We start from the raw sequence: 27,238 nt of genomic DNA, 5'->3' as shown, positions 1-27,238 counted from the left end.
GAACAAAGGCTTCACAAACCCCTGGGCAGTTGATCCCGGGCTCTCAGGAACAGCAGGCTGGAACGGCAGGGACGAACGCAAATCCCGGGTGGCAGACGAGATGTATCCAGACGGGAAAAACCCACGGAGGCCCAGGCAGGCAGGGCGAGCAGGGCTACAGCGTAGCGAAAAAAGCTCGAAGCAGCAGCGGGGCAGGGCAGCCACAGCTCGGTCTCCAGCAGGGCAGGGAAAGCGGCTTTTGGGGTCCCGGCGTTGTTTCCAGCAGGAAGAAAGAACGGCCAAAAAGAAAGAAACAGCAGCTCCTTTCTCTGCAGCTTCTCTCCCCGGACGCTCAGAGCGAACTGACCCCACACCCAGGTGTAGACAAGGAGTAGCCAGGTCCGCCCCACTCCCCTTTTGTCTTTCTTAAGTACAGCTATTTGTCCCCTAGCAACATGCATATGGGAGAAAATTCCTTTAACAGAGAAAAAACAGACTAAACTAAAACCCCAACATTATCCACCCCGAATTTTTTTCCCATACTAACATGTTACATGAAACTTAACTTTTTTAACCATATAAATCTATGCATTACCCAAATTATATACAAATATACATGCTGATACTGATACAAGTACAGAGCCATGGGTAGTTCACCCTAAAACAAGGTCCCCTTGAGGTAAGCATCGGGTCTCTCCATCCTTTTGCATCACCCACCAGGTGCAACCTGGTCCCTGAGCAAAAACAACCCCACGGATGGGTTTGTCTTTGCTCAAGGCAGACTTTACCCAAACAGTTTTTCCAAGCATACCTCTCATGTGCACCACTGGAACCTTATCCCCGTCTGTTGTTTGTAGGGGTTCAGATTGGGCAGGGCCTGCTCGGCTGGTGGAACCTCGAGTGTTAACTAACCAGGTGGCTCTTGCTAAATGCATCTCCCAGTTTTTGAAAGTCCCCCCACCCAGTGCCTTCAAGGTGGTTTTAAGCAGTCCATTACACCGCTCAACCTTCCCAGCTGCTGGTGCATGGTAAGGGATGTGGTACACCCACTCTATGCCATGTTCTCTAGCCCAGGTGTTAATAAGGCTGTTCTTGAAATGAGTCCCATTGTCAGACTCGATTCTCTCAGGGGTGCCATGCCTCCAAAGGACTTGCTTTTCCAGGCCCAGGATGGTGTTCCGGGCAGTAGCGTGAGGCACAGGGTAGGTCTCCAGCCACCCAGTGGTGGCTTCTACCATTGTGAGCACACAGCGCTTGCCTTGGCGGGTTTGAGGCAGTGGGATGTAATCAATCTGCCAGGCCTCCCCATACTTGTATTTGGACCACCGCCCACCATACCACAGAGGCTTCACCCGCTTGGCCTGCTTGATCGCAGCGCATGTCTCACAATCATGGATAACCTGGGAGATACTGTCCATGGTTAGATCCACCCCTCGGTCTCGTGCCCACTTATAGGTGGCATCTCTGCCCTGATGACCTGAGGCATCATGGGCCCATCGAGCTAGGAACAGTTCTCCTTTATGTTGCCAATCCAAGTCTATCTGGGACACCTCTATTTTCGCAGCCTGATCTACCTGTTTGTTGTTACGATGTTCTTCATTAGCCCGGCTCTTGGGGATGTGAGCATCTACATGACGGACCTTCACGGATAGCTTCTCTACCCGAGTGGCAATGTCTTTCCACTCTTCAGCAGCCCAGATTGGTTTTCCTCTGCGCTGCCAGTTTGCCTTATTCCACCTTTCCAGCCAACCCCACAGAGCATTGGCTACCATCCATGAATCAGTGTAGAGGTAGAGCTTTGGCCACTTCTCTCTTTCAGCTATGTCCAGAGCTAATTGGACAGCTTTGAGCTCAGCAAATTGGCTCGATCCACCTTCTCCTTCAGTAGCCTGTGCAACTTGTCGTGTGGGGCTCCATACAGCGGCTTTCCATTTCCGGCTAGCGCCTACAATTCGGCAGGAACCATCAGTGAAGAGGGCGTATTGTCTTTCACTCTCTGGTAGCTCGTTATATGGTGGGGCTTCTTCGGCACGTGTCACCTGCTCCTCTTCTTCTTCAGAAGATAACCCAAAAGTCTCACCTTCCGGCCAGTTTGTAATTATTTCCAAGATCCCAGGGCGACTTGGGTTTCCAATTCGGGCGCGCTGCGTGATGAGGGCAATCCATTTGCTCCAAGTAGCGTCGGTGGCGTGATGCGTGGAGGGAATCTTTCCTTTGAACATCCACCCCAGCACCGGTAGTCGGGGTGCCAGGAGGAGTTGTGCCTCTGTGCCGATTACTTCTGAGGCAGCCTGGACTCCTTCATAAGCTGCCAGGATTTCCTTCTCTGTGGGAGTGTAGTTGGCTTCAGATCCTCTGTAGCTTCGGCTCCAGAATCCCAGTGGTCGGCCCCGAGTCTCACCAGGCACCTTCTGCCAGAGGCTCCAGGACAGACCCTTGTTCCCGGCTGCAGAGTAGAGCACGTTCTTCACCTCTGGTCCTGTCCTGACTGGGCCAAGGGCTACGGCGTGAGCAATTTCCTGTTTGATCTGGGCGAAGGCCTGCTGCTGTTCAGGGCCCCAGTGGAAATCATTCTTCTTGCGGGTAACCAGGTAGAGAGGACTCACGATCTGGCTGTACTCGGGAATGTGCATCCTCCAGAAACCTATAGCACCTAGGAAAGCTTGTGTTTCCTTCTTGTTGGTCGGCGGAGACATTGCTGTGATCTTATTGATGACCTCAATGGGAATCTGACGTCGTCCATCTTGCCACTTTACTCCCAGGAACTGGATCTCTCGGGCAGGTCCCTTGACCTTGCTCTTCTTGATGGCAAAACCAGCTTGCAGGAGAATTTGAATTATTCTCTCTCCTTTCTCAAACACTTCGGTTGCGGTGTTCCCCCACACAATGATGTCATCAATGTACTGCAGATGTTCTGGAGCCTCACCCTTTTCTAGTGCAGTCTGGATCAGTCCATGGCAGATGGTGGGACTGTGCTTCCACCCCTGGGGCAGTCGGTTCCAGGTGTACTGCACGCCCCTCCAGGTGAAGGCAAACTGAGGCCTGCACTCTGCTGCCAGAGGAATGGAGAAAAATGCATTGGCAATGTCAATAGTGGCGTACCACTTTGCTGCTTTGGACTCCAGCTCGTACTGGAGCTCTAACATGTCTGGCACGGCAGCGCTCAACGGTGGAGTCACTTCATTCAGGGCACGATAGTCCACAGTCAATCTCCATTCCCCATCAGACTTGCGCACAGGCCAGATGGGGCTGTTGAAGGGTGAGTGGGTCTTGCTGACCACCCCTTGACTCTCCAGCTCGCGGATCATCTTGTGGATGGGGATCACAGCATCTCGATTTGTCCGATACTGCCGGCGGTGCACTGTCGAGGTGGCAATTGGCACTCGTTGCTCTTCCACTTTCAGGAGCCCAACTGCAGAAGGATTCTCAGATAGTCCAGGCAGGGTGTTCAATTGCCTAATGCCCTCTGCCTCCACAGCAGCAATCCCAAATGCCCACCTGAGTCCTTTTGGGTCTTTGTAGTAGCCATTCCGGAGGAAGTCTATGCCCAGAATACACGGGGCCTCTGGGCCTGTCACAATCGGATGCTTTTGCCACTCCTTCCCAGTCAGGCTCACCTCAGCTTCCAAAAGGGTCAACTGCTGTGATCCCCCGGTCACCCCAGCAATGGATACAGGTTCTGCCCCCACATGTCCTGATGGCATTAAAGTACACTGTGCCCCAGTATCAACCAATGCATCATATTTTTGTGGCTCTGATGTGCCAGGCCATCGGATCCACACCGTCCAGAAAACTCGGTTCTCCCGTGCCTCTTCCTGGCTAGAGGCAGGGCCCCTCTAGCCCTGGTTATCATTCTTTCCCTGGGTGTACATGCTCGAGGTACCTTCAAGGGGATCCGACATATCATCCTCCCTTCTGTAGTGCCTGGCAGCTCGGTCACGGGAGGCTGAGGCTACCTTCACCTTAGCGGAACCCCCTCGGTTAGTGCCTCCCTCCTTGAGTTCACGCACCCGCGCTGCCAGGGCAGAGGTGGGTTTCCCATCCCACCTTCTCATGTCTTCCCCATGCTCACACAGGAAAAACCACAGCTCAGCTCGTGGGGTGTACCCTCTCTCTCTCGCAGGGGGACGACGGGCTCTGACTTGGGGGCCTGTGACTCGCACTGGTGCCACGCTGACCCTCCTCATCTCCTCCCTCATCTCCTCCCTCATCTCCTCCCTCATCTCCTTCATTTCCTCTTTGAGGTCCTGGACCACAGCAGAGACATGAGCTTTTAGCGGGCCATTGATCATGCTGTCATAATGCCTGAGCCTGTTGGCAACAGAGCCCACTGTTTCTCGGGTATTGTCAGCATCAATCGTTGCAATGAAGGTGGTGTATTGTGATGGCCCTAGCCTTGCCAGGTTCCACATCATCTGTCCTGTGCACCTGACCTTATCGGGGTCATTATCATGCTGTCCATCCTTCCCAAAGAGTACCTCTAATATTGCCACCTCTCTTAGCTGTTGGATCCCTTGCTCGAGTGTCTTCCACTGCATTCTATGATGATACTCCTGCATTCTTTCTTTGTGAATGAACCTTTCTCTCACACTCATTAAGAGCCGCTCCCAGAGAGAAAGGGGCCCTGGCTCCCTCACGAATATCTGGTCCACACCTGGGTCCTGGGTCAACGATCCCAGATACCTTGCCTCACCACTATCCAGTTGCACACTTGTGCCCATAAGGTCCCAAACCCGAAGCAGCCAGGTGGTATAAGGCTCACGCCCCCTTCGCACAATGTCGTTTCGCATAGCACGGAGACTGTCGTGCGACAGGGACTCAGTGATGACTTCTGGCTCTGGCTCTCCTGCTGGTTGTGAGGGCCCTGGTTGCCCATCATCATTAACTGGTCGTACTGATTTGGTCTTATACTTCCTCCTTTGCACAGGAGCGACTGCTGCTGGCTGTGGTTGTCCTTGTGGTTCAGCTGAAGCCTGGACGGTTGTAACATCCGTGGGTTCCACTGCTGCACCATCGGACTCACCCTCTTTGGGGCAGGGAGAGGGTTTTTCACTAGCTGAGGAGGTGTATTCCCTTAGCAATTGGCATATCTCCTGGCGCACCTGGCCCATCTCCTGGCACATCTCCTTGCGCACCTGGCCCATCTCCTGGCATATCCCCTGGCGCACCTGACCCATCTCTTGGCACATCTCCTGCATCCCTTTTGCCAGTACCCCCACCCAGTTTGGGTAGTCCATTTCTGAGGTGGACTGTTGGGCAGTATCAGTCTGTGGGGCGGGATCTCTAGTGTCTGGGGCTGTGGCAGGCTCTGGCTCTGGGGTAGGATCTCTAGTGTCTGGGGCCGTGTCAGGCTCTGGGGCAGGATCAGGCTCTGGGGTAGGAACTCTACTCTCTGGGGCCATGTCAGGTTCTGGGGCAGGATCAGGCTCTGGGGTAGGATCTCTAGTCTCTGGGGCTGGTGTCCGGGTAGATATCCAAGCCAATCTCAACTTATCCTTGAATGCTAAATAGAGTAGGCCTATCAGCAGCAGATGGTTAGTATTCAGAGGGAATTTAAACCCTTCGAAAATTGATGGGGTGGGCCCAAAGAACTGGTTGAGGGGTTGGGAGAAAACTTCCCCTGGTGTCATTTCCTCACAGAAGGTACCATTGTTAACATAACCCCAAAAACATGTGCTCAGTGTGTGATAGCTGTTTATCCATGTGCCCACATTCCGGAGGAAGTTAAAAACCCATGAATTCCTCACCTTCTCGACCCATAACGCAAGCTGGATAACAGCAATGGTAGCCTTAGTCAGAGGACCCATATTCAAGTAAGGAGCTGCAAAGGGGAAGAATATAGCCACGGCTACATGCCACCCGAACCAGGGTAAACTAGACCACATAGTGCTGCCTAACAAGGTTCCAATATCCAGCACACAAAATAAAGTTATCCAGGAACTGTTATTCCTTTTTCACCTCTATCTCTTAATGCCCTTAGGCCCCACGTTGGGCGCCAAGATCTGTCTCGATTTTGAAAGACAGGTGTCTGCTAGGGAAGGCAGAGGCCCCCCTTGAAGTGGCAGATATAACCCCTTTTCCCTCCAAGTTATTATATTTTGAAATCAAGAGCCTTTAGGCGAAGATGTGGGAAATAGGAATAACAGTTCTTTACTATATATATATATATGTATATAACCAGTCAAACAAAACAACAACAACTATGGCAGTAACAGCAATCACAAACCCAGTGCCAGCCTTCTCGGCTGTCAGGCTATTTCCCCTCGGGTGCAGTTCCGCTCGCAGCCGGCAGGGGCGCTGGCGGCTCCCGGTGAGCAGGGCAGGTGCGATGGTTCCCCCGCGGCTGCAGGGGGCGCTCCGGAGCGAGCTCGGGACACACGCGGCACCGGTGCCCCGGGATCCCGGGAAGGGATGGAACAAAGGCTTCACAAACCCCTGGGCAGTTGATCCCGGGCTCTCAGGAACAGCAGGCTGGAACGGCAGGGACGAACGCAAATCCCGGGTGGCAGACGAGATGTATCCAGACGGGAAAAACCCACGGAGGCCCAGGCAGGCAGGGCGAGCAGGGCTACAGCGTAGCGAAAAAAGCTCGAAGCAGCAGCGGGGCAGGGCAGCCACAGCTCGGTCTCCAGCAGGGCAGGGAAAGCGGCTTTTGGGGTCCCGGCGTTGTTTCCAGCAGGAAGAAAGAACGGCCAAAAAGAAAGAAACAGCAGCTCCTTTCTCTGCAGCTTCTCTCCCCGGACGCTCAGAGCGAACTGACCCCACACCCAGGTGTAGACAAGGAGTAGCCAGGTCCGCCCCACTCCCCTTTTGTCTTTCTTAAGTACAGCTATTTGTCCCCTAGCAACATGCATATGGGAGAAAATTCCTTTAACAGAGAAAAAACAGACTAAACTAAAACCCCAACAACTACTAGCAAAAATATTTATTTTTAATGGGAGAAAAATTAGTTAGGTAAATGATGGAACATAAATGTGTTTTCTTCTGTTGGATGGTGAGCATTATTTTTACATTCTCCTTACCGTACTGATGTCTTTTTTAAAACATGGAAGAGTTTCTATGGTAATTTTCTATTTTAAAAAAGTGAGTGAAATAGCACTTCATCAAATTTATAGAAAAACATGATTAAGGTAAAATATATTGTTAGCAATTTTCAGTGGGAGAAATATGTTCATAACAAGAAAACCTAAGAAGGAGCCAACTTAAGCAAAACAACAACTTTAATTCACCTGAAACACTATTTATGCTTCTGATGCACTGTATTAGTCAGATGAATCCTGAAGAAAAAGGAAAAGAACTTTCCTTTTAAAGAATTCTTTATGGGCTCCAGAGTAATCGAACCCTTGATTAGGGTATGTGTGGTTGAAAACCAGTGCATAGATAACCATTTATTAGTCAGCGTAGAGCCATATTAACCAGTAAATCTGGCTTAGGAAAAAAAAAAATCAAACCCTACTTTCAGCTCTCCAAACAACTCCCTGTACTTTTGATTTTCTGCAGGGCTGCCTGGTGGCTCCCTGCTCACCCTATTGAGGACAAAGGGGGTATTTTTATACCTCTGGTGCCCCAGCTGTTCCTCCAGTGTGCCATCCAGCCCTGACACACCCTCTCAGTCAGGAGGAAGCATTGCCAGCTGAGAGCTGAGAGTATGGAAGTCCTCTGGTAGAATATAGAACCTCCACATCTTAGAAAAAAATAGCAACAATCTTTTCCCATAAAATTCTCCTTACCTTCTGGCCCACAAGTACAAACTATGGAGGGTTTGCAAGGTGGGGAACATATACCTAAATCCCCTGCTGACATGGAGACTTCTGACTCATATGCTTAATGTCAAGGCTGAATGTCTTTGGGATGGAAACTGGATGCAAGTACATCCTAGAGTCAAGTCACACTTACGGACTCATGTAGTACCCTTTAGATTTGATAGTATTGGCCTTCTACACTGCCACAGAACCAAACCAAAGCTGAGTATAGGCACTTAGGTCCCAGGCATTTTTCAACTTCTTGTGATGACATTAAAAAGATCGTACTTTCACTTTTTTTACTGTCTCAGTTTGCAGGTTCCTTTTGAGTCTGGATTACCACTGCTTTAAGATAAAAAAAAACTGCTTTATCTTACAAATTAAAGCCACCAAAAATTTTAATTTCAAAATTCACTGAAAAACTAATAAGAGTTCCCACTGAAACTAAAAGTTACTACAGCTTCTCATGTCCAGGCAGGTTTGCATGGCTGCAGAGCTACCCAGTTACACTATGAGCATTATTAATTCAAGTGATCCAGAGAGGAATTAAATACTAAAAACACCTGTGAAACTTAGCAAATGTGACACAGAGAATACTGTGCACCATGTTATCCAGTACCTCCTGCAATAAGTAATAATCTCCTTAGTTTTAAAGAGAAGTGTAGCATATGCCCAGCCACTGCCCTGGAGGGATGTCTGCTGAGAAAAGGAGATTGAGCAATCTCCCAGCAGGACTCTCCCTGGGAAGGCAGCTACTCTTCAGTTATGGTGAGAAAGAAGACAGAGCCAGAATCCTCTGGGAGACCCTATGCAGATCCTTTGTAACCCATTGGCCTTTACCCTCTGACACCCATCCCCTGTATCCCTATACGAGCTAGCCCTCTGCCCCTGCGAGGGAGAGCCGCTCGTCCCTGGCCTTCCCCTTCGCCGGAGTACGGACCAACAATAAAGCTACTTCGTGTGGAACCAGCTAAACGAGCCTCTCGTCTCTCCCTGGTCTGGCCTGGAGGCTGCCCTGCAGAGCTGAAATCACGAGCTGACAATCACTAAAGAGCTGACAGCTTCTGCACGGGCCCTCCTAGCCGGCAGCTGAGGGAGGACACCGGGCCTCAGGAAGGCGATTCCTTATGGGACCATCTCTCCGGACTGGTCACCTCTTCCTCGGTCAGAGCTACTGACCCCTAACCAGCTGCCATAGAGAAGCACACTGCTCTTCCCTCCTGGAATGGTTTATTTTCCATATCTCACCCAGTTAACACTGAGCTGTTGGAAGTGGGGGGGGATCAAGATATGGGCAAAGCAAACTGGGATTTTGACAGAGAATGAAGTGACACTGAATGAGAATGTTGATTAAATAGGTGACAGGTTTGACAGCAAGGATTACATAGCAGTATCTAGCTTGTTTGTTATGATTTCCCTTGGACAGTTTTGTCCTAAAACTTCTTTAGGAAAGCAATGCAGACTGGTTTCATTGAAGACCTAATTCAATAGGCTTTTCCTTCAGATACTTCGTCAGCCAACAACTAAATCTTCTGAGTTGTTTTGTTGTTGATGATTTTTTGCTGCTTGTTTGTTTGTTGGGACTTTTTTCTTGATTAAAGAGTCTTTCACTTTTGTGGAAATAAGCTATTTTGCATGAATATTTTAGAAGCAAGAAGTGATGACTAATTAGATCTAGTGTGATCACTAACCTGCAATAGGCATTGTGAAAAAAAATCAAATGGATTTCTGATAAAAAACCAAGATTGGCATCAGTATTAATACCATTTTTGGCAAGACCAAACCCTGAAATTAGTAAAAAAAAACGAGTCTGATTTTATCTGTATTACCCATAGATCATAGAAGCTGCATGAATGTCTCTAAAGCCACTCAAAAATACTTATTGCCTTCCTTGTTTATGAAGAGCTCTTACAATGAATCAGTCTTCACATGTTCAAATGCATTTTAACAATTTTTATCACTTTTAGCTGTTAATTTCCCAAGATAAATTTGTAAGGGAAAGAAGTGGAAATTGTTCCACCCAAAATTAAAGATAAGTTTTTGATAATTTGCTATGCTGTTAGTCCTCTTAAACATTAAAAAATATTGGGGGGAAAAAAATGAAGTGCAAAAGCAATTGCAATTTCAAATTACTTTAAGAAAATCGAGATCAGTATTGAAAGAGAAATAATGTTAAAATGACCAAATCTGTCAATGGAAATTCAGGGGGAAAAATCAGATAAAATTTTCAGATTAAAAAAATTACTTGTCACTAGAATATCGGTATGTGAAAATCTAATAAATGAAGAAAAAAAAAAGTATATGATTATTTAAGATTTAGAAAATGAGGTTTATATTCCAGATTGGTCTATCTTCTTTTTACAACTCTTCCACTAATTTGTTTGACATTTTGCAGTTCCTTGCCTTGTTTTAGTTTTTCTAATATGTATGGTCAATCTCAAATAATGCTATTTAACAACATGTTAAGCCAATTAACTCATTCAGATTTGAAAACTGTATTAATATAACATGGGAATGAAAGTTTAAAAATTTATAGCTTTTCATTAATTTACATGGATCTTTCCCCGTTGAAAGAGCTTTAAATCTCTCTCTCTTTTTCCTTTCTCTTTCATAAAAAAAGCTCCCTGAAAGGACACCTAGGAACTAAAATAGTGCCTTCAAAAAAAATTTTGAACTGCCTCGGCTCTCAGCAAGTATCAGTGCCAGTTTCATCATTGATGCCCCTCCAGCTCTTTTCTCTGCAGTTTTGCAAAAACATGACTAACAGAGTTCAGATCTTCTTTGTTGCTTCTCTGTGAAAACTCCAATTCTGTAATAATAAAGCTTAAAACCAAGAAGGTTAACTTTTGTGTTCCAGTTTTTGTATAATATTGTTTGATCAAGTAAACACAATTAGCCAGTTAAGAACAAAGAAACACATGAAGGTCATGCCGAAGCAAGTTGCTATGTCTACCATCAGATTAGGATCAGATTAAGTGAGACTGAACTGGCATTTGCTGTTCCTATTAGATTTAATTCTGGCCAGTCATGAGGAATTATTTTAGGAAGTAATAGGATTAACTAAGCAAAAACCAAGATGCAGCATTCACTTTCTTTACTAAAATAGACGTGTTCTTAAAAAGCTTATCAGCCTTTTATTATTCATTCATAGTTATGACTGGTTCTATTAGCAGATGCTTGTGGCAAGAATATAAAAAACAGAATAAACAAGGCAGAGCACAACTTGCATAGCCGTATTTGGAAATGTTCTTAGCTAACTAGATTTGTCTGACTCATAAAACACACCTGAATTAACAGGAGATGAAAGATCTCCCAGCTACTTATGTCAACTTTCCAACCTAAAAGTATTTTTGCGTCTTTTATGGTTTTTTTCTTTGGTTTTATGATTTTATGTCTTTTTTAAACATTTTCAGAAACAAGGGTCTTAGATGGAATTCTGTGTGTGTGTATACATATTCACAGTGGTCATGGTAGGGAGAAGAAAATCCTTAGCATGTGATCTATTCATCTATTCATCTAGCACAAAGATGAGAAAAGAAGTACCAGTATGCTATCTTTGAGCATTGAATATACATGTACACACACATATTAAAATGAGCAAAAAGAGGTCAGAAACTGGCTGCAAAGGTCAGGCAAAGAATTCTTCTTCAAAGAGAAATAGACTGGGAGGAGAAATGGATTTTACAACAAAGGAACGCTTTCAAGTGCATAGGAAAATCTCAATTTATTTTCCATATTTCATTTGCAAACCAAACATCTCTCCATCTCCCAAAATAAAAAGCTCTGTTTTGTTTTTGTAGGAGTTATCAACTTATAGTCTGAATGAATAGCAAACTGAAGAAAAGAAGCAAAGGAAGCAAATTCACAAATTCGACTTAAAATGTCAGAGTAGGGCACAAAGGTAATCGTGAGACTTTCACGTATGAAAGGTCTTTTTTACAACATCCTGGTTTAAAGCATCAATCTGTTGAGGTAAATGACGTAAGTAGGACTTTGGAAAATTTCAGTAGAAAAGCACTCATGAACCAGCAACTCACTCAGTTGGGCCTGTACCAGCTGCTTTTTTCCTGTGCTTTGTAGCCTGCCTGTGCTGCAGGAAGGGGATCTTGCTGCAATATAATTGGGCACGAGGAACCAGAGCTCCATCATTTCACTGAAATAAGTAGACATATTTAAGTGAGCACATTAATTGCTGTAAGTATTGCCAAGACCAGGGCTGCCGATTGAGTAGCTGCAGATGGTTCCCTAATGCTCTACCTATATCTTCTACAAGGAGCAGAGACCAAATGCAGTAATCGTGCCCTTTGTGTTTGAATGTGGGCAATATGGCCAAATCTGTGGAACACTTGATTGTAGATACAGGGCTTTTTCAGCAAAAAGTCTCTTGTAATTTTAAAAACTTAGAACACTTAACTGCTGAATGAAATTACTTTAGTGCTAAGGTGGAGCTGAGATTGGTAGGTGACTCTTGAAACACTGGTGAAATCACTAACATTTCAAATCCCTATTGTGCATTGATTTTCAGGACACTTTTATTAATCATTAATTGCACTGTTTTCTATTCATTATCAGGTTTCTCTGTGCATGGATAATTCTGTGCCGCATTTATGTCTCAGTCATAAAACAAAAGACCCCCAGAGCTTAAAAAGGTGGGTCCATTTGAAAACTACTTAGTAAATGGTTGAGTTCCAGCAATTAGCAGCAAAAAAATCTAAATATAGTGCAAGTGTAGGGATTATTTCAATAATCAATATTTAGGGAGAGAAAAAAAAGCTTAGGAGATGAAAGAAGGAGGAAAATTTAAAAATTAAGAAGGAAATGGGCTCCATTTTTGAATATATTTCCATTCTCTTGTTTATATTTACAAATATAAAAAAATGCTCTTGAAACCTTATATTTCACTGCTTTGTAGGTCAGATCTGAGCTATCTGCTTGATCCAGTTAGTTCACAGGCAGCTCCAGGTTACAGAACAACAAAAAATCCCACTTGCTCCCTCCCCCTCAAAAAAACCACCAAACCCAAACAAAAAACCCACTAAACCTTAGTTAGGATATATTAATCTCCTCCTTTCTCAAGCAGTTAGTTCAGATACTCTTGTTAAATTCCTTTAAAAATATTTTAATCAAATTTGAAAACTTGCATATGCAGCAAAAAAAAACCTCATTTATTATTTGCCCACAGACTTTAAAGCTAAATAATAAATTGAGATCTAATACATTTAATACAACAAAATTAGGTTCTACACAATCATCTCAATATTCTATAATTTTAAGGATATGGAGGAACAAACTAGTATTTTCATCTCCAGGGGAAATTCGGGAGATTTTGTGTTCAGATAAATATCCCAGACATTTGCCAACTTCACTTGCTAAGACAATCAGGGAAAATACCAGCCTCTACACACAGTGGTTTCTGTGATGAAGGATTCCAGAAATATGGAGAAAGGAGGAGTTCTGGTGCTCTGGATGGCAGATGCTGAGAACCTGGACACACCACAGCACACATGTACTAGTCAGTTTGGAAGGAGTATCTGACCATGGATGTACGTCCATCTCCTAAGGAGCTAGCTCAGACTTTCTGACATCAGTGATATTTTTTTCAATGAATTAAAGTGCAGACCAGGCAAGAAAATACCACTAATTTTTGCGGTTTACAAGAAACATTTTGAGGCAATGTACCAGAATTGTGTTGGCTTTTACACAGGCCATGTAAAAAGAGGGAAAACTTCTTATACTTTGCTGACAAGTGTACATATCTACACAAGCAAAGCACATTGACCACAGGTGTTCAGCCAGAATTATTTAAGTGCTTCCTGAAGCAAAGTGGGTCTGATACAAATGAACACTGTACCACTCCTGTAAATCAATAAACATCTGTGTTAATGTACATTACCTGAAAATCTAATAAATTAGTTTGCACAATCAAGTGGAATTTTTAGCATCAGAATTTTTAGCATTTTTGCAACTTTTCTTTTTCCTTACTAAAGAACATGGATGAGTGAATTCAGTTTTGTTTCCTTCTAAACTACTCAAACATTGTACATCTAAATTTTGACATTACTTGCATTCTGCTTAAAAACAACTAATAAAAAAGAGAGGGGCAGACAGAGGAAAAAAAAAAAATTCCTAAATCCTCTGAGTCAGAGGCTGTCTATTTAGAATATGTTTATTCATAATCTAGCACAATGGAGTTCTGTTCGCATGACTGGCCTCCTCTATGTTACTGTGATACTAATAATAAATTGTTATAACCACAGAAACTAAAAATTTTTATGCATCCAAATGACAAGGAAACTTTGACCCCATTTTCAAAAGCACCTAAATTGCCTTCAGTCTGAATGCCATTTACTTTCTTACATACAATGGCACTTTTGAAAACGTTACCTAAGATGTAAAAATGGATAAGTAACTGAGCCAAGACTGAGATACTGAGAATAAAGAAGCTCAAAGAAGACAAAAAGAAAGTCCAATTTAAGTGTATAATACCTACTCACACACGCATATACTTACCACATACATACACAATGTCAATTGAATTTACTGTGCTTAAACAGCATAACATTCTCTTTACCTGGAAATATTTTCCATTAGCACAAACATCTTTCCAAGTGGCAAGCAAGCTTACACTACAAGAAAAACAGTGCTTCTGGGCACTAACTGCCTTTATGAACTTGTGAGGTGTGCAAAACTTCAAACCACAGAAGCAACAATGTGATCCAGAAAAAAAAATTATTCTAGAGGGTTTTTTTGCAAGCCTTTCCACTTCCCCTGCTGTCTTGCTTTTAGCTTCGCCACCCTGACAGCTACATGTGATATACCACATATACTGCTAAGTCTCTGCTGAGAAAATTCAAAGCTGCCATAGCATAAACCATATTGTTTAAGGTGCTCCCAGGTGGCTATGGGGGACTTCCTAAATTCCTTCCCTAAAATTTAAAACAAGTTTTAAAATGTGAAAACAAGGAAAATTACTCAATCTTTGCTAGCAGCATGTAAGCATCTCTACTATTGGAAAATATTGAGATATGCCCTAGAAGACTTTCTCAAACTTGTTTGGTTTTTTTATAATTTTGGTTTCTAATGAGGACTTCCCAGATTTAAAAAATGTAGATCAGTCATAATGACCCAAATTTATCTATGTCATATCAAAACTCTACCAAGTAGATGTTTGATCAGGCAGAAAATATTAACAAGCCTCTCAGTGAAAATGAACTTCAAACCTGTCAAATTTTGCACTGCCAGACTGTGTCAGACTTGGACAGAATTATTCAGGGGCTGGTCATATTCTTGCCAGGAATTTCCCAGGAATAATATCAGGAATTTTTTTATCCCCACAATGCTCATAGGGCTCTTTGAAACCCCACATTTCCAACACACAGTCAAGAACAATGGATAAGCTTAGCCAAGCCATGATAAAGGTGATGATATCACCACTGTCATGAGGGCAGTTCTGAATTCCTTTCCCAGAAGGTCTTTGTCTTAATATTTTCCTGAAATGGAGACGATAAAAACAGACTGGATGAGTCAAGACTAAGGTAAGACAGAAATAAAGCTAGTTTACTAGAGACATTTTGTAAAGACTTTGGCAGAGAATAATTTGAGAAATAAAGTTTGCAGCATAATTTATTTTAATTTATAATGATATTCTTGATTGCTCTCTATTCCTAAGAGGTTTTCCTGCCTTGTAGTGTTTTTCCTTCTTAATTTTATGCTCAACAGATATATTTCAACAATGCCTTTTAGGATCAGGGAAGCTGATCCTAGTTACTGGTACCCCTGTGACCTGCAGAACAGATGGGTAAAATGCACCTCCATAAATTTGTCTCCAAGGAAGAAGCTTGGTCTAGAGGGGACTGTCGTGGACAGTCAGCTTCATCACACAGACCACAGGGACCTCATTAGGCCTTAAAATCTGCTTTCTGGAGCTGTTCAAGGACCAAAGCCATTCTTTAAATCTCCCAGTTCTGTTGACTACTGTGTCACATCCCTCCCTATGGCAGTCCAGTCCAGCTATTGCACAGTTGCCAACAGTGGCTGCAGAAACTCGATGATGACAAACTCTGATTTTCAGACAGCCTTAACTCTTCCTTCTTTCAGCTACTTGATGCTGAAATAGCAGGCCATCAAGGAAGATTTCAGGGCCCAACCGTACTCAGAGGCTTCTGGCCACTGACCTTCCTTTCAAGCTCCCAGCTACTAAGTAGTCCCATATTCTTTTCACATAAACTTGGGAGAACAATTTACTTTTTTAAATGAATATTAGTAGCACAAGACCACAAATGCCTTGCAACTATGCTCTTCTATGATGAATATATCTTTCCATTAATATGTTATTCCAAATATTTTCCAAATTCATAAACTGTTTGTACTGCTTGTATTAATTAACAGCCTTTTTTTATACTGGTAGATTAGGATTAATAGATTATGAAGACCTCTCAGACCTGTCCTTCCCCAAGGCATTGGCAGAAAATCCAGCTGGGTCCCGGCGGACAAGTATGGAAGGTCACCCATACTACACTAAGAAATAACGTGAATATAGGTCATTGCTATTTAATGGCTCTTTTGAAACAAAATAGAGTTTCCCTGGTCATGCATGTTATTTTTTATGATGTATTCACAGACAACAAGGTATGTCTGCTCTCCTTATTGACTTCAATTTACAATATAGCTGTTTCAGCATCCCACTCTGTCTTTAATTCAGTCACAAAAGGCCATGCACTGGAAATTTATTATTATTTATATACACCACGCCACTGCCTAGGCACGTAATCAAAGATCGATTGTACTGTGTAGTATACAGACATATAACAAAGAAAACAGTCCCTGCCTCAGGCACTTGCAGTCTGTGCGGCAAGTACAGCAGGTAAACACAAGTGATAAATAACACAGGGCTGGATAAGTGAAAAATAAAATGCATAACGTTTATCAGAAAACAGATGTCCCAACTTCCTACCTAGGTTTTATATTTGTTCTGTCTCTGGCATCCCACTCTAGCAGTTCCTTTTTTAAGATCTTTCAGTATGAAAATTAATACTTTATTCTCACATGCAGATAAATGCCAAGAATAAAAATATCATAATAATTTTACATATGCTTAGAAACCATATGTATATGCATTACACAAAAAGTCAAAAATTTGTGGGGAAGACTAATGGCAATCACAAGGCTTTGCATGTGTATTGGAACGCATGTAATTATGAGTGCATGTAGGTGTTTTTATTGCACGCCTCAGTTCATTGCATGTATAGAGCTAATCCATATTGATATACTTCAACATCATTATTCTGTTTTATACTTGTAAGGATAGGAAAGTTGCTGGAGAAAAATCTGGATAAATGGGTTGCAAAAAAGTAGCTTAGACAGCTTTTAGAAGTTAAAATGAGTGACAGAATCACAGTCTGGAATCACTGTCCATATATGTACTCACTAGAAAACTCTCCTTAATTTTCATCATAATTGTTGTTTACAGTATACATTTCATCGACCTGGTTACACTGATTCCAATGAGAGATGCCATTTTATAATTGATGGATGACATTACGCAAACAAGTTTGACATTCAAGTCTTGCAATCACAGAAGGCCCAGTAGCAAAGTGAGTCAGTGAAAAATTCAACTACCCTCCTGTAAAATGCCCTGGAATTTAAAACAGATTTGCCTCACTGAATTCGTTGAGCTGACCCTTCAAATCAGGCTGCGCACATCTGAGGTGAAAACAAGGGCTGTGTTCTCTGCACATGGAATGCCTGGGCTGCTCAGCAGCATTTTCACATGCAGCAGCTGTTACCTTTCTCTCCCCATTCCAGTTTTAGCAAGCAGAAGGTCAACACTTACTTTAAGTATTTGATTAGTTACTCATATCTAGCTCCTAATTTTTACACATGGAGAAATGTACATGAACAGATCCAAAACAGAAATGGGAGCAGAATGAAGGCTTGCTGACACTCTGTCTGCTGCTGCACTAGAGAGACTTAGGCAGAGAAGACAGATATCTGTTCCCAGATGTTGTTTCTTTTATAGACTGATGTCTGGGAAGAGCCCACACATATGGAGAATGAGTGAGGAATGATTTAGCCTATACCTATCCTACTACATAAATAAGGCCAGGGCACAGACAGAAATACACTACAGTACTTACCAGGATTGTTGCATTCTTTTATTATTATCACACTCCTTAACACTGTTTTGGACTGGATGTGGTTTGTGGGACAGCACTTGTCAGGAGCTATTTCCCTTAACCATCCTGAAAGCTGTGGCACTGCCTCCTGAGACGAGCAGACACAGACTATGTGGACACAAAGCCAGGCTGCACCGCTTGCCCTCAGGAGCAAATAATAGTCTCTCAATGACTTTATGTAGTGATGAGACATAGGTTTTTGTGTTGAAGGACACATAATTTCCCCACCATGTGGAAATACCCATGAAAACTATGTCCACATCTCTTAATAGTGACTTCCTCTAAAGACTCTTTTCATGTACTGAGGAAAGACTATGCATCCCAAGATACATTTGAAGATGTGAATGTGGAAAAGATCATCACTAATCACATCATGCAAATCTGGACTGAAATAACTAACTGGGATTTAATTTTGCTTATAGGGATCTCCAAATATTGTGGCTATAATAATATTGTGGAGACTAACCACGAATTCTGCAAAAAATAGGTCAAGAAAAGAGGCAGCGATCAGGCTGAATGTGCAGAAGCAGACAGGTTTCATGGCTGGATGGGCAAGCAGGAAGTGAATTTGAGTGAGATGATCAGAAACAGCAATTAGGATTGGGATGTCAAGGCAGGAAACAAAGCAAGTAAGTCTGTTCCACACAGTTACTGCTTTTCAAAGGCTGCAATCATGGTAAGGGTGTCTGGACACATGTCTGAGCACTGAAACTCATTCCTCTATAATACTCCAAAGTTTCTAAAAACGCTTCTGGTATATCTTTCACCTTGCTAATGCAGAATCATGCAAGTTGGCTGTTTCTAAAATTTTTCAAGTATATTTTGAGAATTAAGTGGTACAAAGACTCTTCTCAGTCAACAATACAGATGATGTGGCTCTGTGTTGAAAAAAGAAATACTCTTTTGTCTGGTTATAGGATGTTCAATGCCTGTGGGTGTCAGGGGAAGAAGATGGCCCAGGGGTGTTTAGTACAGATGTGTGGTCATTGTCCTTCCCCTGCCAGCTGCCTGTGACACTAGACATTGATAGGAAGGTCTGTTTTCTAGATATTGGGAAACCAGTGATTCCTAAGAACAACTCTGCGTGATTTTGCAACCAAAATCCCAGCAGAATTTAACCAATGGGTTAAATTCCAGAAGACTGACAGCAGCTGTGGAAGTAACTTTGTAAATTTTACCAGTTTACATGGGTTCAATTATAGACCAAACAAAGCACTATCAAGCACCCAGGAGCAACATCCAGATTAGTAAATTCTCTTGGTTGAAAATAATTTGTGTTAGGAAAATATTAGGCACAAGCATCACATTCATACTGCATCTACTCTAAGCATCTGCTGATGGCCGCTGCTGGTAGGAGAATGCTGGAATAGATCTGATATGGTCACTAAATTAAATTTTAAGATGTATTGTGTATCTGTACATGCATGTATACACACATAGACAGACACATACATACCTCCAAAAAAGCAAAGAAATGCTTTGAGTAGGTGTTCTAAGATCATAAATTTGGAAGGTCAACAATAATAGTAGAATTTTCTAGAGGTTAAAAAATATTCCATCCAGAGTTCAAATTAAAAATTGAAACAGAAGGTCAATGACTACAAACTAACCTCAGAAAACAAAGTCCTTGTACTAGTTTGAAAACAAACCAGTGGGAGGCACCAAGTCAGAATAACAATTTAATATGAAAACAAAAATAAAGGCAGAAAACACTGGTTCAAACTGACAGAGCCAAGATACAACCTGACACCGTGTTAGGCAGGGTGGTGGTAGCAGTCCGAAAGAATGGTGGCTGCAGTCCTCTGAAGTGGTGATCCTGTAGAAAAAAGGGTCTGCTCTTCCTTAGGTCCAGTGGTGGCTGTGTAGCTCCTGTCCTCTGGAAATCCAGTGGAAGGGTTGTCTCTGGTGTTCAGAAACTCGGATTATATCCAGGATGGAATGCTTGGTTCCTCCCTCTGGGTGGAGCATCTCACAATGGGGTAATGAGTCATGAGGCTAAGTGTTGATTAGGCTCATTAACAGAAGATGGTCCGGAGGGAGTTATCTCTGAGTCATGCAGCAGGACAATGATGGGCCATTAACAGAGAGACAGTCTGGGGGGAGGAGGTAAAAAAACATTGCCCCACTTGGTTTCAACAGCTCATGAGGATGGTAATAGAATACGCTGCAACCCAGGACAGTCCTCATTCCTGATCCATTACTGGCCAGAAGAAAAGAGTAAACCAATGCATTCATATTATGTGCCTTTTTTATCCCTGTCCCCGACTGAGTAAATGATAGTTAAGCACACTTAAACATAGTATCTGAAAAGAAAATGAGCTTTTTTTGCTAGTTAATTTGAAGTGTAGCTGTCTGATTAATTTTAATGAAGTCATTCCCTAAGAAACTAGTTTATTAGGAGAGGCTGTAAGTGCTACTCTTCTTCCCTAGATATTGTCTTTTATACATTGTCAGATATTTTCTGTTGCTCCTTTTCAGAAAAGGAATAAAGCACTCATCACCAAATCTGTGTACTTTGGGATCTGTACCTCTGAGATATTTAATGAACTTAAAAAAACCCCTAATTTTACAGAGCTGAGCCAGGAAATCAGAAACACAAAGTATTGATATTAAATTACATTGAAAAGGACATAAATCATTTTTACCTCTGCTTATACTGAATATTTTTATGTTTCAACACAAAGTCTGTGTGTTCCTTTTTGTGGAAGGGGCCGTATAGCTGGAATTCTGAGCACAGGCTGAGGATTTTCAGTGGTAAAATGCTTTATCTTTCTTCTGCAGCTAGAAAGCAAGCATTCTGCCTTAGTTAAATCTAAATGTCAGTGATCACAACTGATTGTGCCCACATTTTCTGTCATCCCTGTTAACTGTGAACAGAGGGATCAGCATTTGGCACCCAAATTAGCAGATATGGCCAGCAACACTTTGCGAGGATGGCAGGAACTCTTTAGGTGACTGTTCTTGCTGCTCTATAAGGACTGTGAGCAGGAAAGTACAGCAGCCATGGAATTCACAGATTCCAGCCACAAGTTTCAAAACCTGCCAAGATTTTATCCACCTATGACCACTTTCACTTTTTTTTTTTTGGTCCTTTCCTCCCTCCTCCCCCTTAAAAAAAAACTAGAGAGATCTTTGACTGTTCTTCTGAAAACCTGACACTTCTTTGTCTCCTCTTCCAAGGGGAGGGCTCTTTTACACTGTATTCATCTTCAAGCTGGGACTGCCAATTATAGCTCCACCTGGGCTCAGGAATAAAAGGTGTCAGACTGCAGCCTTTGTCCTTTTTTGACTGCTTTATACTACTATTACATTGATTGCTCTTTGTTTCCCTGCAAATGGGGTTTTACAATTGCAGTCCACCTCCTTCCCTCCTTCTACCACACTCCCTACTCCTTGTTACAAGCTTTTTTTCTTTCCTTTTCTTCTTTATTTTTTTTTTTCCCCAATTCTACTATTAATTTTTGGTAGATGTTGAGTTTTGATAAGAATCACTCACCTAGCCCTGAACCACTTCTTTATGAGATTTTAAACCACACTTAGGGACAAGTAAATGTAAGTCAGCAGAGGGATCAACACAGAAATATCTCTATCCAGGAATAATTCAGCACCTTATGTCTCAATTACACTTTGTGATTATGACTCCTTTTAATATTATTTTTCTCTCCAGTTTAGAGACCTGATGTGTATTCTTATGAATTAAAAGTGGATCCCTGACCTTTTGTGGTTTGTTCACATCTGTCCAGAGAGCAGAGCAGGAAAGCTGTAGCCAACAATGCCAATACAACACTATAAAGATTAATAGGGTACCTGAAAAGCAACAAGGACTTTGAGTGATTTCAAGGATTCCAAAGACTCAAGAAATCAATTTCAGTGAAAATGTCCTTGCTAATTTAGTACCTGATAGTATTTGACACCTCTGTGGTCCAGTAAGAACACTGAGCAATATAAGGATTTCTGTGCATGCCTTTTGCAATCAGGATTACAAATGAAAATTAATGCTAGCTAAATCCATACAGACAGAAAGATAAAGAATACCCTTCTAATACCTATCTATTCAAAATAAAAGTTAGCTCTATTATTATCTTCACATCTAGCAAAAAGAAATAAATCAGTAAAGGAAAATAAATTATGGACACTGGCTAAATAAGAGTGGAACACTGTCAAAACTATTAGATCTTGCATATTGTGTCAGAACTGCTGCAGCATTGCCTTAGCACTGAGGAACCATGTGAGACTGCTGGGGAAAAAAGCCCACAACTCCTCCTGACATGAGACAATTTGGATGCTAGTTGACTTGATCTTGTCATTGTTTCATTGCACATTAACAAAAACACCAGCTCATGCTAGATGCTCAAAATAGGATAAAAGCAATCCATAAAATAAAATCTCTCCTCTGGTGATGTCGTAGGTATTAAAATTCTGTTTATAGTGAAGATTTTTATATGTCCTAATTACATGCTGGAGCTAACTATTGTCAGTTCTGCCATGCTGAAAGAGCCTTAATGATGACATTATAGTTTGAATAGAATTTTTAAGCAGATCTAACATAAAAAGAGATGTAATTAATCAAATTTTAAATTTACTTTATCTAGGAATAAGGGCCTGCTCTATTTTTCCCTAAGACTATTGCAATCTTTCTAATACAAACAAGGTCTATATCTATGAACTTCCAAAAACAAAATAGGAAAGCAAATGACAGACATCTTAGAGGGCTGCAGAAGGGACAAAATACCTAATAAAGGACACATTCCTTCTTCCAATATCTATAAAAGATCTTATACCCTCTTACTTTTTCTAGGAAATATATTTCGTCAGCACTAGCAAGATCATTATCCACATCCCATTTCTAGTGTCCCAAGCAATTTGCACATAGAGGAATAACACAAAAGCAAGCAGATGAGGAGGGTTGAAGGGAGAGCGATGTGATATACACTATTGGATGTTGGATGACACAAACCAGATGTGTAAAGATTTTTTGTCAACCAGTTGCAGCCTTCACATTGCATTATTTCATCTGGAGAAAAAAAAGGTATCATACTGGACTTCTCTCTTTTCAATTGCAGGTTAGTTGAGAGAAAAGATAAGTATTTCACAAAGCTTCACAGAAATCTGATACACTTTGCATGGATTCTATGCACACACATTTTGTGTGTAAGTACATATGTTATCCTTACACAGACACACACGTACACCACAGAATATACATACAAAAGTATATATAAAGATTTATGTACAGGCACATGTGACCAGCAGCACACACCAGTATAAAATGTAGCAAACTAAATCACTCTGCAAGGAAAGAGAAAACTGCTGACCCTCAAAGCTTATAAACATTGTGATCCTTAGCTGCATGCCTAAATAAATGTTTTCTGTTTTAAAGCTAGTATGCATAGTTCCATTTAAAGCTTTAGGTTTTATGCTTGGATCGTACCTACCGTCCAGCTTTCTCCGTGTGTCTAGTCTTGTGTGAATAATGCAGGTTAATCACCGAGGCACACAGCTGTGTGAGGACAAGGCAAAGCAGAGAGCAACCCCAGCTCCCCTCTCTCATCATTGCTGGCTGTGCTCTCCACTTCTATGCATTGCCTGGCTTGGCACCATGGCAAGCTGCACCCGCATTTAAATAAAATGAGTCTAATGAGTGAGTCTTACAGATCTATTTTATATTTGCTGTGTTCACTGGCCTCATCTGAGCTGATGAAAGCTTGTGAGAAACTTGTTAAAGGGAAGAGAAAAAGAAAATCAGGGCAGTCAGAATTAACAGCTGCTGTGCTACTATGAATGGTGCCAGAAGTGGCCCTTAAAATACAATTTCAAGCTAAAACTCAGAAAGAAAACTCTCAAGCAGTTACAACAAAGGTACAGGGAGGTCATTTGTGCTATTCAAATAACCATCACATAGAAATGTTACTGCCAGAAAAGTGGCATTTCCAACAAAAACATCTGCTTCCTATGAGTCGTCTGAGTAACATCCATGGAGCATACCAAGAAAATGTATTTGAAGCAGAGGTGTGGGAGTTAAAATCTCTGGGTTCATTACAGAATTTGCCACAGTGTTCATACAGGACCTTGAACACATTGCTAAATGTTGCTAAGCCAGTGGGTCTTAATCAGCTAAATAAACACAATAAAGGGTAGTAGAGTTAAAATAGAGTTGATCTCACTGAATACGTCGGGAATCTGTTCTGGATTAGAAATATTAACCCACCCTCTGCCAGTTAATTTATAGCCATTAATGCTCATGATGTATTTCACAGTCCTTAGATAAATAGGCAGACATGGAAAAAGGGCCACTCAAAGACCACGTTTTACTGTGCTGTGTGCTGATGACTCATTATTTTTCTGGGAAAGAAGGTCACTGCCTCTTGAATCATCAGCAAAATGGCAATAAATTCTGATTTCAGACTGTGTGCAGTGCCTGGGGGGAGAAAGGAGAGAAAGTAGAGAGCGTTTTACAGATGATTCCTGAGAATTTTTTCCATCAGGCTTTTTCCACATTTTTATTGAGTGCAAGCAGGAAGAGAACCTGTTCTGTCTGTGAAAAAGGCCAAAGACATATCCTTTGTACCTTGTCACTTAAAATTTATTGGAAGAGATCTTCTAGAGGCCATAAACCTCTCTCCAGAAAACCTCAGCTTCAGCACTTCTTTCCAAGTGTCCATGTGGTTTCTGTAGCTTCATGTTACTCTCTGTTACTGCTACCCCAGTTTATCTGAGGTATGTGAGGCTGGGAAGACCAACTCTCCATGAAGGAACCATCCTGGACACTGGGGCATTGTAAATGGGAGAAGCTGGGAAAAGGAACTGAGACTGAGGACTAAGATATCACATCTTCGACATCACTACACTCTGTAGATAAGTTAGGTTTAACAAAAAGTCACCATCTACTATAGGCCTTATATTTGGCCTTGAGAAACTGGCTTGTTCTATGATTCCATTTCTTTTTATTTTTCCATTTTACTGGAATTTTTGACCACCAGATTTTGCTTTAAAAAGTATGAAATATTCCAATAAAAATAATTTCATCAAACCTGAACTCTTAGTTGTTAAAAAATAGTACATTATGATTTATATTATCGGTAAATATATATATGTGTGTTATATATATAGATATAACACCAATGTTATTGTTCGATAATCCTCAAAAGGGTCACATTTTAAAGTTCCCTGCATCAAAACATCAAGTATCAAGAAGTATAGTTATCTATAGGTTGAAGTAAGTTCAGGAACCTACATTTCTTCCATTTGGAAACCCTCTTGAAACAAAATGTGTGTATGTCATTGGTAGCAACAAAGTCACTTCCTTGCCAGTGCCTTACTGTTTTAATAGATCAAGCTTTCTCATTTGCTGGTTTCAGGTTCCCTAAACTAAATTCTTCACATACCCACAGGAGGAATTGGGCACTTCAAAAACCTAATAGCTTTGTCTGAAGAAAGAGTTGTCATTGGCACTCCTTAGTGCTTATTTGTCATTAGTTCCTACAATTTGTTTCTGGGCTTCAAGCCTTACCAGTCAAACTAGTCTTTTAAGTCCAGTAGATTCACAACACTGAATCAGAATCTGACCTAATGATTCCCCCCTCAAGTATTTTCTAAGCAGTGGCTAAGTTTAATACAATCTTCTCTTTTCTCTGTATTTTTGCAGGCAGATGCCTCTGGAATTAGACCAACACATTCATCCAGAAAACAAACTAATGTCAGGCCAGCATAAATTATTAGACAGCAGTTCCTGATTTATTACAAAGGGCAGTTACACAAAAAAAAGTTTAGGTTTGCTTTTTTTGATTTGTTTCAGATTTAGAGGGTAGGTTACTAATTTTGGTTCACCCCCTTCTTGGCAACTGTGAAAACAAAGTACGTCATAAAATGGCATACTAAGCCTCAACATTGCTAAATTGTAAACTGAACATAAGTGGCACATTCATCACGTTTTTTGAAAGCACTCACTGCTCTCCCTTACCCTATGTTTTCCCACCTACCAGCATTCCTCAGGGCAGAGGCCGGACCACTGTGAAAGATAAGAGTGGGAAACAAACATTGTGGAGGTGGAGCCCTGAGGAAGAGAGATGACAGACTGCATAACACAGCCACAATGGTAACATCAGGATGGGAAGGTGGAGTCACATGTCAAGCCCACAGCTTTTTATCCATTCTCGTGTGAACCAGGACAGTGCTGAAAACTCTGCCTGATTTGTGTTCTCTTTGCCTGTAAATTCTGATTGGAGTTTACCTGCAAGTTGTGTTCTGTTCTTAGCTAGTGTTTTTAGTAGCAACAACAAGTCAAAAGTTTATATCTTTACACAAGAAGTCCGCTAGAATAAAGGGCAAACTTTTTAAAAAAACTCAATCCAAAATATCTAAACAAATAGATTTACACAAAAGCTGTCTGTTTTTCCTGTGCTGGTGAAGTTCAGACCTACCAATTTAATGAGTTTTGTATGGAGGTGCTTTCAAATTATTTATCTTGCTATGATACAGAGGTAGGAATTTTCTTAAATCCTGTTCAGTATTGTCAGTTCAAACTGTTTAATGTAAAGCAGGATTGGGGAACTGATGATCAGAGCTTGATTAAAACAATAATATTCTTGTCTGGTAATCCAACTTAAAAAGCAAACTAGAGAGGATGAAATTTTGCTTTCTAGGAAGAAAGCAAGTCCCACCAACTTTCTTGCATCATCAAAAAGGAGCAGGAGAGCAGCACTCCAACACCTGGCTGCCGGGCAGTGTCCGGTCAGACCTGTGTGCTCATGAAAGAAGCAGACCAACTTTGTCTATCACAAAGGTGTCTTCAATGTCAACACCATCATGGTCTGCTTCAAATCCAATACCAGAAGGGCTTGTTATAAGTTTTTAAGAACTTGGGGGGTTTGTATGAAGACTGACTGAGGAGAAGAAATGTAATGTGCATTCGTTTTAAATGAACAAGGGAAAGGATCAGTTTGGTAGAATGGAAAGGTGGGGGGAGCATAGAAGGAAGGCATGTAAAAGATAAAATGAGAGTATGGAGGGCCATTTCAGGGTTTGCACATTACCCTGGAAGTTTGGAAAAAAACATACCTTGTGCTGTCTTGTCCACACTGCCTGTTGGGGATGATATAGCCACGGCCTGAACCATGTCTGATTTTTCTACTGGAAAGTGCTGGCTAGCAGGGAACATGCTGACTATTAGGAATCGAGACAATTAGTAATCTGTGCTTGAGCTCATTCTCTGGTTTGGTTTTACATAGCATTATGATTTATAATTTATAATGTTGCAAAACACACAGCCCAGAGTAATTCTCATTACTCCTAGAGATTTCCCTTCCAACTTTAAAAGTGCACAGTGCACATGAGACATTGATA

The sequence above is a fragment of the Corvus moneduloides genome, chromosome 1 (assembly GCF_009650955.1).
Source record: "Corvus moneduloides isolate bCorMon1 chromosome 1, bCorMon1.pri, whole genome shotgun sequence".
NCBI lineage: Eukaryota > Metazoa > Chordata > Aves > Passeriformes > Corvidae > Corvus > Corvus moneduloides.
The sequence above is the reverse complement of the archived record's forward strand: the minus strand, read 5'-3'. Positions refer to the sequence as shown.